The sequence below is a fragment of the Kryptolebias marmoratus genome, linkage group LG9 (assembly GCF_001649575.2).
Source record: "Kryptolebias marmoratus isolate JLee-2015 linkage group LG9, ASM164957v2, whole genome shotgun sequence".
In the NCBI taxonomy this organism is placed as follows: domain Eukaryota; kingdom Metazoa; phylum Chordata; class Actinopteri; order Cyprinodontiformes; family Rivulidae; genus Kryptolebias; species Kryptolebias marmoratus.
In genome coordinates, this window is record NC_051438.1 from 9735900 (window position 1) to 9749130 (window position 13231).

Sequence of the window (13231 nt, forward strand, 5' to 3'; positions counted from 1 at the left end):
TGAGTGCAACACATGCATCACATTACATTTGTCTATTTGGTCTCCTCAACTCAGACTATTGTTTCTTTCAGACTCCCTCTCACATACATAACGTCGGACCGGCATGCAGCCACACAGGAGTGATAATCCACAGCTATAGATCCAATAATGTCTAATGGGACCCTTCGCCCGCCTCGATCCCCCTCCCCGCTTCCTATCCATTTATTTATTCAAACAGCGCGACTACGGGCCAGCGCACTGTTTTTCCCCCTGCAAATCTGCTTAGAGAAGCAAGGGAGGGCTCACATCCACAGTTGCTTTTAAACAGGATTTACACTCCCAAGTCATCTCCAGAAGGGGGACGGGAGGGGCGGGGAAGGCGAGGGTGGAGGGGGGGGCTCCGTCAGTTGTCCAACAAAACACAAACAGCCCTGCCGAGATCATCATGTGTAAAAAGGCAAGAGACGGGAGGACGAGCCCAAAAACCGATTTCCACTCCCCGATCTCAAGTGATTGGGGCTGAAATCGTGGCGAACAAGAAGGAGGCAAATGGGCGGGGGGAGGGGCTGAGCAAGGGCGAGAGGCAGAAAGAGTGGTTTGGGACCAGAGTGAGGCAGAGAAATTGAGTTTCACATCAGTAAATAAACAAGGGAGGATGGGGAGAGCAGAGTGCCATCCGACAATATTAGCTCCTCGGATTATTGATACAGTATAGTTCGGAAAAATTACAAACGCCATTTCCACCAAGCAGAGAGGGTCTTATTTTCACAACAGCCTGGGGACCCCCAGTGAGTGGGGGGAGCTACTTTCTTTGTTAGCCATGGCCTTTTCTGCTTTTGCCTCAGAAGCTTGTTTGCACAGAGGCGAGCTAATTCCGCTCACTGAACAGGCCGCACGAGCCGCTGGAATGATGATGAGGATCCTTAAGAGGAGCGCTCACTCAGCAACACAAAACTGCGGCGGCAGATGCTTCCACGTCGAGCCCCGGCGGTCCCTGTTGCCGCTTGCAGGTTTTGATTTCGTTTCCCAGCACAATGGCTTAATCGTTGGGACGAAAAACAGCGGCGCCGTGTTCGTGGCTGCAAATGCAGATCCCGGCTACGGGGTCCTACGGGAGTAAACAATGAGCTGTCAGAGAGAGATGGCTCTCCTGGAGCGAGGGTGTGTGTCTGAGAGATGGGGCGATGGGGTTTAAGAAACTATCTTCTGCTCGTTAGCGTCACGGCGGCTCCTCAGGCGTATGACAGGGACTGCTGTGACTGTGGGCCCTGAAGGACCCACAGGACCCTGTTATACCTCGACCACCCGAAACACAACAAAACAGCACACCGCCTACTGGTAGCCAACGGCGCCTGCTGATAGAGGGAGAGGGTTGAATGCCAAACAAGGAGAAAGAGAGTGATGGAAGGATAATGAGAGATGGAGAGATTTTGCAGTGAAAATTGTGGGATGGAGGGATGGAGGGGGGGGGGGGGGGGGAGGACGGAAAGATGGGGAGATTGCCAAGTGAGACATGGAGTGATAGAGGGTTTTAATTAGTGGATAAGGGCTAGCTATCTGCGGGCGGCGGCGGTGGCGGCACTCTTGTCACGTAGTTGTGCTTTCATAGCTGACCAAGCCTGAAATCTCTCGCCGCTAATGCCGAGTTTACCAGCAGAACACGTACTGTAGCGTGTACCCCTCCACCGCAAACACACACACACACACGAGCACACACAGGCCTGAAGCTCAGCGTGCATGCAGCATCCTGGGGAGGTTTCAGAGATGAAACACTTACTGACAATCAGCCACAGACGGACACACAGGCACTGCCCCGGCGCCTACACGTACTTATAGCATTTCACAGTTGCTGAAAAACAACACTCGAACACCCACACACCACCGAGCATCAACAGTCTTTACTGGGCCTTTCAGGGAGGACAATATTGCTGTTTTTCTCCACAGTTGCAGTGTCCTTACCTCTCACCTCCCCGCGTGCCTTCATTATTTCACGCGCCGAGGTTAATACATATGCACAGTGCGAGGCGCGGAGGTGACACAGAAGCATAGCAGTCCTCATTGTGTCCCCTGCTGCCTTCAGTTTGAGAGCATGACTGAGAAGCAGGAAATAAAGTCTGCGTGTCCCCCTCCTCACAGAGCAGATCAGCCCCTGTCAGAGGAGCTGTCAGAGCCCAGGAAGCCATCCTGGACCATTTGACTATTTATAGTGGACATGGCTCAAATCCCACATCAGCGCTGCATGCCTGAGTGATGTGCAGAAATCCATAAGGCCCTTCGCTTTTCGTGAGGCCAGGAGCGAAGGAGTAGCTCGGCTTTAACTTTTCAAAGGGCGTTTTTTTTTTTTTTTTTTTTTTAATGTCTTGACTGCAGCTAAAACTTCTTTCTCTCTTTCAGATCTCGACTGTGGTACAACCCCTCTCCCGCCGCTTCTGAGCAGTCTGCCTCTTTCAGTTCACGGTATCCACCTCTACTCCTCTCTGATCTCGAGCCCTCCGCTGATTCCCCCAAAGGCCAGAGAGCAAACAAGAACAACAGCAAAAGAGGGGGATAAAAAAAAAAAAAAGACAGGAAGATGACAGCAAAGGCAAACCTGCCCTGTATTCACATGAACACAGGCGGAACAACACATTTGCAGGGGCCACACGGGCATTTGACCACAAATACACAGACGGAGCTGGAGACACCACCCAAAATTACTTAATCAATATTCCTGACAAGGCAAAGCCTCATTCAACACATCTGATATTCCTCCTCTCTCGCAGGATAAATACATGTCTCTCCTCCTAGCAGGACTAAAAGGCTGCTCGTACTAACTAGCTTTGCAAATAAAGCTTAACACCATGAGTGACAGCCTCCTAAGCTCTCTGCATCAGCCACTTCTTGGTAAAAAGCCTCTTTCAATAATGCATTTGACCACTAAAACCTCCGAAACCCGAAGCGAAGCCAAACAGCCGCATTACAGATGCTAAATTAATTGATTAATCAATGGCATTGATTCCAGAAATTGGATTTGGTGATTAACGATTTAGACAGTGTTTCCTGCGCAATCTGCTTTTATGAAGTTGTTGATTACAGAGAAAATGAGTGAGGAAAGAACATTAGTGCTGCAGAGGAGTGGCTGAAAAGATCTACAAGGAGCCGTTGAGCTGCATGGCAGATTGATTTCTGAGAGCTAAGTGGGCTAATCTCCCATCTACGCTGTCACAAAGAGACGCGCGCCATCTTCGAAAACCAAAAAAGACATTTCACGTCGAAAGGAGGGAAGCTCAGAAGCCAGGAGTTCGGCGCGGCTCGCTGCGAGTTCATGAACCCTCGCCTCCTCTCTGGTTTTACAGGCCAAAGGCACAGATGACATTCAGCACACGAAGACAGAAGAAAATCTTTAAAAGTGGAAAATCAAAACTGGGAACAACCTAATGCTCCCGGCACAGTGCTCCTTGGAGAAGGGATCAGTCGCAGGAAAAAAGAAAGTCCACCCTCTTTCAATTCTATGGGTTTACGTGTCAGGACACAGTTAAAAAATAATGACCGACTTGTCAACGGAACAAGACTTCTGAAACAATGTTTTTTGGACCAAAGCAGAAACGTCTGGCCATGATGCCCAGAGTCGTGTTTGGCAAAAACCAAATGCGGCATATCAGCACAAACACCTCGCACCGACTGTCAAGCACGGCGGTGGGGGAGTGTTGATTCGGGATCGAGTTTGGGAGTCAAAATGTGAGGCCATCTGTTTGACAGCTAGAGCTTGAACCAAACTGGGTCATGAAACAGGACCGTGATCCCACACACAGCAGCAAACATACAGCAGAATGGCTGAGAGAGAGAGAAAGAGAAAAGAATCAAGGTGTGGCAGTGGTCCAACCAAATTCCAGACCTCAACAGGATTAAAATGCTGGGGTGGAACCTGAAGAGAGCTGTGCAGAAACTAACGGCTTGCAAATCGTTCAGAAGAGTGGGCCGAAATTCCTCCACAACCACGTGAAAAACTGATAAAGTCATACTGAAAATAACTACCAGTTATCACTGCTAAAAATGGTGGACTTCATTTTTTCCACACAGCTTTTCCATTTTGCTTTATTGACACAGTGGAACCTGCTGTGTTTTTGTGGACTCGGGGTTAGATTTGAATCACTAGTATTATTATTTTGATTAGTATTAGTATTTTGATATCTCCTGATATATAAAACCTTTGAACTAAAAGATGAGTTTTGTTCCCATGACTGCAGCTGTGTGGGGTGAATCCAAACCGTCCACACGCTGATTATATAAACATACATGAGCAACTCGTGCAGTTTAATCATGCTCTCTGATAGGAACTCCAAAGGTTTCCCCACGAAGAAGTGTCTGTGTGTGTGTGTGAGTGTGCAGGGGGGTTGTTAGACATCTGAGAAATGTTTTGTAGCCTACAGGCCTCTCCACACAAGCATCAGTGAGAGGAGCAGCCGCAATCTTTCGAGATAAACAGATCATGTGAGCTTGGAATCAATAGCGCATACTGTAAAATGTATTTGCAGTTAGAACATGGCAGGGAGCATTCCTTTCAGCATCATATACCTCTCATTATTTTTCCATTTACCCCGTATCTTATTTTCTACTGCTGGCTTTTTGTTTCCGACAAGGAAAAATTTGCAAGGCAAAGCTGCGGTTGGCCCTCGAAGAAGGAAAAAAAAAAAATTACATTCCTCGTTTTGTTGTTTTTACGGATAACGCATCGTGTCTTCTATGCGCATTAAAATAAAACGATACGTATAAATTCCTTGTTTTGGAGCACATTGGGTTGGGATGGCGCAGTGCAGCGTTTGGGGGTTGTTACAGCTGCAGGTGACACGCATTAGCGCCGCTTTACTTGGGAAAACGGTCAACACGGCGATTGTCGGGACGATCCGGAAGGAGTCGGGATTTACCTTCCTCTCGCTGTTCTTTGCGGTGTTTGTGGCATCGCATCCTGGCTGGCAATCAGTACAGAATGTGTGCCTTTGCAAAAACCAAGTCAGTTTGGCCAACGGTGCTTGAAATACATCCCAGAGTTCACGGTGGATCAGGCTCTCGTTGTTAAATTAAAGCCGAACATCAAACGCCTCGCCTGCGGTACGCCAACATATATATATTTTTTTAAAAACTTGACTGTACTTCACTGTACTCCATTGTATAACGCATGGCTTCCAGCCGAGATGCATCAACAACCATTTTGGAGCAATTCATCTTTTCAAAGAGTTAATAATTCATGATTGTCTCGAAAGTAGAGCTATGAATATTACTGATGATACACATGAGGCTATTTACCAGTCAGCGGGAAACAGATGAACTCGTTTAGAGGGGAGATCCGGGCTGTAACATTAGTGTGCTTTATGTTGCTAAATAAATCATTTCATAGGCGCGCAAAAAGAACCGAAACGCGACTAATTCACGTGGACGTATTAATCATGGTTCTGAGGAGCGCATGTAGGACGGGTCGATGATGCGTCAACGTGGAGAACGAGCAACAACCCGGGTAAACTTTCAGCGTTTTGTTTCTCCCTTCAGACTGATGAAACAAAGAGACTTTCCTAATATTTGACAGATCTGATGCTTATGCATCGACAGAGCTCATACTGCAGCTGGGCTGACGATTACCTTTTTGTCCCTTGTGCCAACAAAAGAAAAAAAAAAAAAAGGAGCGGGCTAAAACACGACGGATGCTAACCTCATTATTTTGACACTAACTACAAAGACGAGCACTTTGAAGTGAAGGACAATCGGTGATGGAGCGGATTGGGCAAGGAGCAGGGATTGATTTGTTTTCTTCCTCTAAAGTTGTCCGCTGACTCGATTAATAAAAATTTAACAGTGACAACAGTGTCAGGGTGGATGTGGGTCTGGGTTTTTTTTACGCGTTTCTGTGTGTCTAATTAGAGGAGCTGAGTTGAGCACCTTTTCAAAATTTATATAAACTTTATTTACAGATGGTTCGCAAATTACCATCAAGGACCAGGACTTTTCTGAAGGCACTTTGAATGGTGCCGAGGCGGCCTGAAATTCCAACATTCATCAACTGTCTTCCATGAAGTCTATTAGGAATTTGAGACTACTTTTAGTAATAATCTAAACTGATTATGTATAAACTGGATAGGACGTGTAAAGAGAACCATAACTGTAAAAAGCTGCTGCTGGTGGCTCTTTATGATCACCATGGTAACCACAACTTCTCATTCCCTGAGAGCCAAATCTAAATGTTTTAGAGGGGCAGGCAGACAGAAAAGCAGAGTAGAAATGAACCCTCAAACAACAAGAAATGGCAAAAGCTTCTAGTCGTCACATGTCAGCTTTTATGTACCTCCCAGGTTTTCTGAAGGAGACATAAAACATGAAAACAACCCTTCGCTTCCAGTGTTGAAGAGACATCCTGAGCTCGGATTCAGTGGAAGCCAATGACGGTTCGGACGTGTGCGCCTCTGCACTCTAAAAGTGAGGGACACATTGGATGAAAAAGGACAAAAATGGCTACATTTTTTGATGCATAAATTCAGGAAGTTGGGAATGTGTTTGCGAACATTTTGGAAAGTTTTTAAAAGCTCCAAAGTTAGAGTGGGAGATCTTCACACCAACTAACACTAACATTCTATTTAAACTCTTCAAAAACGATAAAACCTGCACAGGGATTGTATAAAAACCAATAAAACGCCAGCCCAGTCATGTGAAGTCCAGCTCTCTGTGAGCCTTTGAAACTAAATGATGGTTCTGCTGTGCGTTCGAACCGATGAGCTCCAAATAGGGCTGGGCTTTTTCTCCCTCATTTCACCTAAATCCCCATTGTTGTGCATCTGAAAATTGGTCGATTTTTTGGGGGGGGATTTTGTCTACACCGTAACACGAACTGCTAGCAAAACTCACGGCACGCTATTACCAGCCGAAAAACGAGCTGCGAACCAAAAACTGCAAAGGAAACTTAGCTAAAAGCTTACAACAAACGAGGTGTACAAAACAAAGGGAAGGATGTGCAATAAACCAACATAAGAGATCAAGATCAAGCAAAACCTTCCCTTCCCCTTATGTGTTTGGTTGCTGAACAGACAAATGGATCACTTTGAACTCTGGGAACATTATTTTGTCAGTCAAGCAAAGAGATCAATCTTTAATGCAAAGAATAGGTCACAGTGGTGTACGTTTTTAAGTAAAAAACTCCAAACATAAACTGACCTAAACTCTCCATCCAGATGTGTTCTAGTCTTCACACAGCAGACACACTCTGTGTGCCTTAAAAAATTGATCACATGTTTTAAGGGGAGGCCTCTCGTGGCTTTGACCCTTCCATCTTTTGACAAGAGTCTGAAAGGAAGCTTGTCATTTTTTTTTTTTTTGTTGGGGAAAGTCTGACCGAGTGTGGACGGAGGCTACGGTTCCTACAAGGCAAGAAAATCTCACCTGACACCCCGTTCGTTTTTCTTTTTCTCGAGCAGCTCCCCACTCTCGTCCCAGAGACGGAGGGGACATCGGACTACAAAAGCCCTCGGCCGAGACGCAGACAGGAGGCTTTAAAGCCGGCCGCCTCGGGCTCCTCGTCGACGAGCGCTGCGCACACGGGCGTCTTCCGCATCGGCAGCTGAAAGGTGATTCGGGGTTCTAATAGCTCCCGTGTCTCCCTGTCGCACAGAAATAACTCCTAATGTGTCTGGATCCTTTATCAGAAAGGAGCGAGGGAAAAAAAACACATTCGATTCAAAGCAGAAAGAAAAAAAAAGAAAGAGAGAGAGAGTGACGAAGCAGCAGCCTCCTAATGGGCTAAATGAATAAATAAATAAATAACTTCTCCATTTTTACTTACTAAGTCATAAATAATGAGAAATGGCAGACGGAAACCCTTTTAGAGACGGTTTGTTATGGGTTTTTTTTATTCCAGAGCTCCATTTGTCACTTTTGAGAAAGAAATCTGTTAATGACTTTAACCCTTATGTCATATTTATTGATTTAGGAGCTAATATCTGCAAAATGCTGGCATAAGTTCCAGCCCTGTTTGACTGATGCATTCACTTTCTATTATCAGCAGCAACGCGGATCCATCACTGAGGGTTCTGACGGCCTGGACTGGGTAAACACTGTGCCCACGACACCTTTTACTCGAAATGTTCCAGGCTTTATTCGGCCCGTACGTTGTCATTTCTCAGCGCCGCCGGCTTCCCTTTCTGCAGAGGGCCAGCCACAGCTGGACGAGTTAAAGGAACTCCAATTAACACGGCGGGGTTCGTCGAACGGCGCCTCTCGAGGCCGCCGCACCAAGAAGGTAAACATTGGAAGCCGAGGCTGTGGTTACGCGTCGGAACGTTCCGGAGTGTGTGTCTCTGCCTCTGATTATCCGAGGGCTTTCGCTTTGAAATTATCAGCGGGGGGGAGCGAACTCGCCACAACATTTTATGCTTTTGCAGCAATTAGTTATTGTTGTTGTTTTTTCTTTCTTTTTACCCATATGATGGACATTCAGAGAGAGACAGAGAGAAGTGGGGGCAAAAAAAAATATCCTCCCACTGGGGCTCACACTGTATTTGACTGCCAGCACTAAATGTAGTCGTCTATCTCAACATACAAGCTTGGATGCATTTCACAGTGTGCGCTCGCTAATTCATGACCCCGATTTTGTTAAGGAAATTTAGTTTTGCTGGGAACTTGTTGGTCAGAGAGAAACGGTGGGAGCAATTCCATGGGAGGGAGGGAGGGAGAGAGAGAGAGAGAAGCGTTACAGTGCCAGGGGCTACTGCATTCCTGGAATGAAAATTCATAAATAATGCAGGGATGGATAACAAAAAGAACTCCCCCGCCATCCCGCACAGCTATGCTCTATCCAAAGGCCATGCAATATCACTCAAATCTCTGGGAAAACAAAACAAAACAAAAATAAATAAATAAATAAATAAAAAATAAATAAGAAATTATAAGAGGTAAAGAAAGGAAGATGTTAGATTTCGGTTGGGTTTGAAACTCAGGAACAACAGGCGCTGCAGACAGCGGTGGCAAAACGCCAGCATCCTCCTCACAATCGCCACTCCGGGGCCTAAACTCTTTGGGAAAAAAAAAAAAAAAGTTGCAGGAGAATAACGATGGGGGCTGTGAGCCAATAGGCCCACCCCTCCCACCACCACTTGCCAAAAAAGAGGGGGAGGAAAAAAAGGTGCCATATGCACTACCCACTGAACGACAACAACGCGGAAAATTAAAGAAGTAGGCGCGAGACATCTGAGGGCGATAATTAGCCCAGCGCCCGCCGGCGCTGACCACTAACTGCTCCCGCTGAGGAGAAGCCGGTAGCGTGTCGGGAGGACCCTGAATCCACGACTGACTGATGGCTCCCGTGGTTCGCTGGGCCGCCTTGCAGAAGCCTCCCGTCGGGAGGCCTCGCGGTATAAGCATGGCAGAAGCGGCATTCTAGTTCAACGAAGCTCCGTCCTCCGATTGTCCGGGCCTCGGCGTAAGACACCCTGAGACTGTCGCACTTGATCGACCCTGCAGGGGGCCTTGAAAATAAGAAAAAAAAAAATCAAACACTTACAGCAGGACGGCTTGCCTGGCCGTCAAGCCTACAGGGCGACATCAGGGGTTGGGCAGAAGCGGGACGCCGATCATCGAACACTCCAGGTTCCGTAGATCTAAATCATCCTCCTATTCAGCCAGCGTACGCGCCCGCGTGAGGAGAAGCTGTGTGTTTAAGCAAACCTCCTGCACAAATGCCTCCTATTAATCATAAGGAGATGGGACAGATTTTTTTTCTTCCCCCCATCCTGACTATCAATAACGCACAAGCCGAGGACAAATTAGCTCCGTTACACAAGAGAGGAACGCCATCAAACGCAGCAGGATTAAAGAAATAAAGCTAAGATTCCTCAAATCGCACCTCAGAACGTAAGCTGGACCGTCAAAGCCGTCCAAGCCCCCAAACGCTCCTCTGGAAGGTGCCACAGGAGCAGCAGACGAATGTTGCCCGGGCAGAAATTTGCGTTCTCCAATAAAAATAGCCCATTTGCATTTCTTAGTTAAATCAGATGAACAAACCTGGCGTGAAACAGGTGGAGGGTTAAACCACAACGAGTGTGTTTTGTTTTTTTTGGTTCCATTTCTTTTTCATTATTTGTTTATGTGTTCGTTTGCCTAATTCTTTTCTCGTCCATTCGCCTGTTTATTGGGAAGAGACATTTTGACTCAGTTACTCGGAGCCATTATTTATAATTCCACTGTGGAAGGAGAGGAGAGGAGTGGGGAGGAGTGGGGGAGACCTAATTCAGGTCTAACAGAGCAAATCCATCCTGGTGCAATTTGGGCTGCCTTCGCCATAATTATGATTTATCAGAATCCATTGGGTTGCTAATTATTTGCCCCCGCGCACGTTGGGAAACGTGCCATTCTATGTGTTGGTTTGTTTTGGTTTATCTTTTGAAAGGAAATCAACCCCCTGTAGGGATGTATTCTTCAGAAAGGGTAGAAGTTGGGACGTGAGATGCTCAGACATGAATCTGATTAACCTTCCACCCCACCAAAAACAAACAAAAAAAAAAGAAAAAAGAAAGGATTTTGGTGCTCATGATAGAGATGAAGTGGACGGAGCTAGGACAGAAGTGGAGCAGCAAAAACAACTCAAGGCTGTGTGTGTGCGTGCGTGTGAGTGTGTGTGTGTGAGCCCACAACAAGCCAGCCTGCTGTTCCTCTCTCCTCCACCTGAACCGTCCTCCCTCACGCTGCCTGCCTGTCAAAGCGCGCAGGTTTGTGGAAACACAAGTCACTCCGCGTCCCCACACTTCAAAAAAAAAAAAGAGAGGGGGGGGGGCGTGCTGATTTTCGGGAAAAACCGTGCACGCGCGCACCCAACCTGCCTCCTCATAACATCACGTTCACCCACACACACACACACAGGAGAACAGCTGATAACAACCATTTCCCGCACGTCATGTCCAAGCATCTTATAGCCGAGCAGCAGCATCCTCTGAAGGACCCCCACCTCCTCCTCCTCCTCTAAATAATAATCAGAATAAATAAAGGCCAGAACTGAAGACGTCGCTCACCTTTCCGACGTAAAGCCATCCCTCTGTAGCCCGCTCGCTTCTGGAGGCTGTAAATGCTGGAGACAGAGCAATCCCCCCCTCCACCACCACCACCACCCCCTCCCGCCCGGTAGCGATGAGTTGCGGTGCTCCTGGTAAAAATGTGCGGGAGGAGACTCCTCTCTGGCACCGAGGCGGAGGTGCTGCTCCTGCTCCTCCTCCTCCTCCTGCTGCTGCTGCTGCTGCTGCTGATGATGATGATGATGGTGGTGCGTTCAGATGCCGATAGAGGACGACGAAACGATTCGCGCGCAGAGGAAGGGATCTCCTTGCAGAGGCTGCGTGCGCCAGCTCCTCTCCTCTCCTCTCGTCCCTGCGCACGTGTGCGTGTGTGTGTGAGAGAGAGAGCGCGCGTGTGTGCGTGTGTGTGTGTGAGATGGGACAGGGAGCCCGGCGCGGTGTGTTTTAGCCTCGGTTGGAGCCGCTGCTGCTGATGCTGCTGCTGCTGCTGCTGCTGCTGCTGGAAACAGACTGCCTGCACGGAGCGTACCACCGCACCGAGGAGGAGGGGGTGTGGCGCGGGCCGGCACAGGCTCGAACACGCGCGCACAAGCAACGTCACCAAGGGGAAGGAGGGAGAGGGAGAGGGAGAGGAGGTCGTCTGGAGCCACCGGGTTCGGCTCGCTCAGGTGCTGCCATATGGCCGCGCCGTGGTCCTGCGCGGGAATGCTGACTCATTATTACAGCCACAGGGTGGGGGGTTGGGGGGATCCCTGAATGTAGCAACTCCGAAACAAACTGGTGGGATGTTTGGGAAGGAACTTTCTTCTCAGAAGCCCAGTAAGCCCCGATCATCGCCCGGGACTTCCTTTCTGTTGGGTCCTGAGCTGATGAAAACAAAAATCCTGCTGGTGTCTCCGTGCATGAACCCTACAGGAAGTGTGAGGAGAACCATGATCAAAAGAAATGTTAAAGCTGCTGCCTGCAGGGCTCATTAGGGTCACCATGGTAACCAACATACGTCTGTGTCTGTCAGTCCCTGACTGCGCTTTTAATAGGGCACTTTCACCGAAACAGTTCAAGGCCGGACTTAGACTGAGACGCCTTCTGGCCGCCTCAGCAGAGCTGTGGGAGCGGGTTTTAGCTGGGCTGGGAGCAGGGGCGTTGTTAGGCATGAAGCCACACAGGCTGATTCCCAGAGGTACTTTGTAAATACCACTATATGTACCCTGTACATGCCCCTATAAGTACCCTGTAGGTATCTCCACATGTACCCTATAAATACCCTGTATGTAACCCTATAAGTACCTGGAATTAGCCTGATAGTACCCCCATACATATCGTAAATGTACTGTTGTAAGTACCCTTTAAGTGCTTGTCATTACTTTGTATGTACCCCTGTAATTAACCTGTATGGCCATAAATACTCCATGTGTACCCTATAAGTACCATTTAGGTACTGATAAGTACACTATAAGTACCATGCAATTACCAAGTAAGTATCCTGTCGATACTTTGTATGTACCCCTATACGTACCCTGTATGTCTGTAAGTACCCTTTCGGAACTGGTAAGTATCCTGTACATAACACTGCAAGTATCCTATCGATATCCTGTATGTACTCCTGTAAATACCTTGTATGTACCCCTATAAGTACCTGGTATGTCCGTAATTATCCTGAATACACCTATAAGTATCCTTTAAGGACCTGTAACTACCCTGTAAGTACCATGTATGTACCCTGTAGTTACAAAGCAAGTATCCTGTATATACCCCTCTAAGTATTATGACACTTGTAAGTACCTTGTGTGTATTGCCATGAGTACCCTGTTTGTCACAGACTGCTCTTTGCAGCCATTTCATTCACCTGTTTGGTGGAAGTCCCTCCTGAGAGGCAGGCGGAAACACCAACCAGCAAAGTTAACCTCAAATAAGCAGAAATCCTGGGAAATTTAAAGTTCTTTTGCAATGATTCCTGAACCATAAATAGCAAACATGTCTGATAGTCACACATGTAGTTATTTAGGTCTCTACAGTCATTTATGTTAGAGATATGACGAGTTCAAACACTCTTCCTATCCAGTGTCATAGCGAAAACTCGGAGCTGCGATACAATGGAAGTCAATGAGAGTTACGATGTGTGCACAGTTGAGGGGGACTGGAGAGAAAACTGAGTCAGATAGAAGTGAGAGACACACTGGGTGGAAAAAGAAAAAAGTCTACATTTTGATGTATAAACTGTATAAGAAGTG

At 47.4% G+C, this 13231-nt stretch overlaps 1 protein-coding gene across 2 annotated transcripts in view; it reads right to left on the reverse strand.

Moving 5' to 3' along the window:
* The window catches only part of tenm1 (teneurin transmembrane protein 1), a 265666-nt gene extending 253783 nt beyond the window's left edge, over positions 1-11883 (reverse strand). The window contains exon 1 of one of the 2 annotated variants that reach the window (XM_017419725.2): positions 11001-11881. The gene's annotated coding sequence lies outside the window, so the exon portion shown is untranslated. Of the gene's footprint in view, positions 1-11000 lie in introns of both variants that reach the window. The other variant, XM_025006695.2, reaches the window with a different exon arrangement.
* Between the last annotated feature and the right edge of the window lie 1348 nt (positions 11884-13231).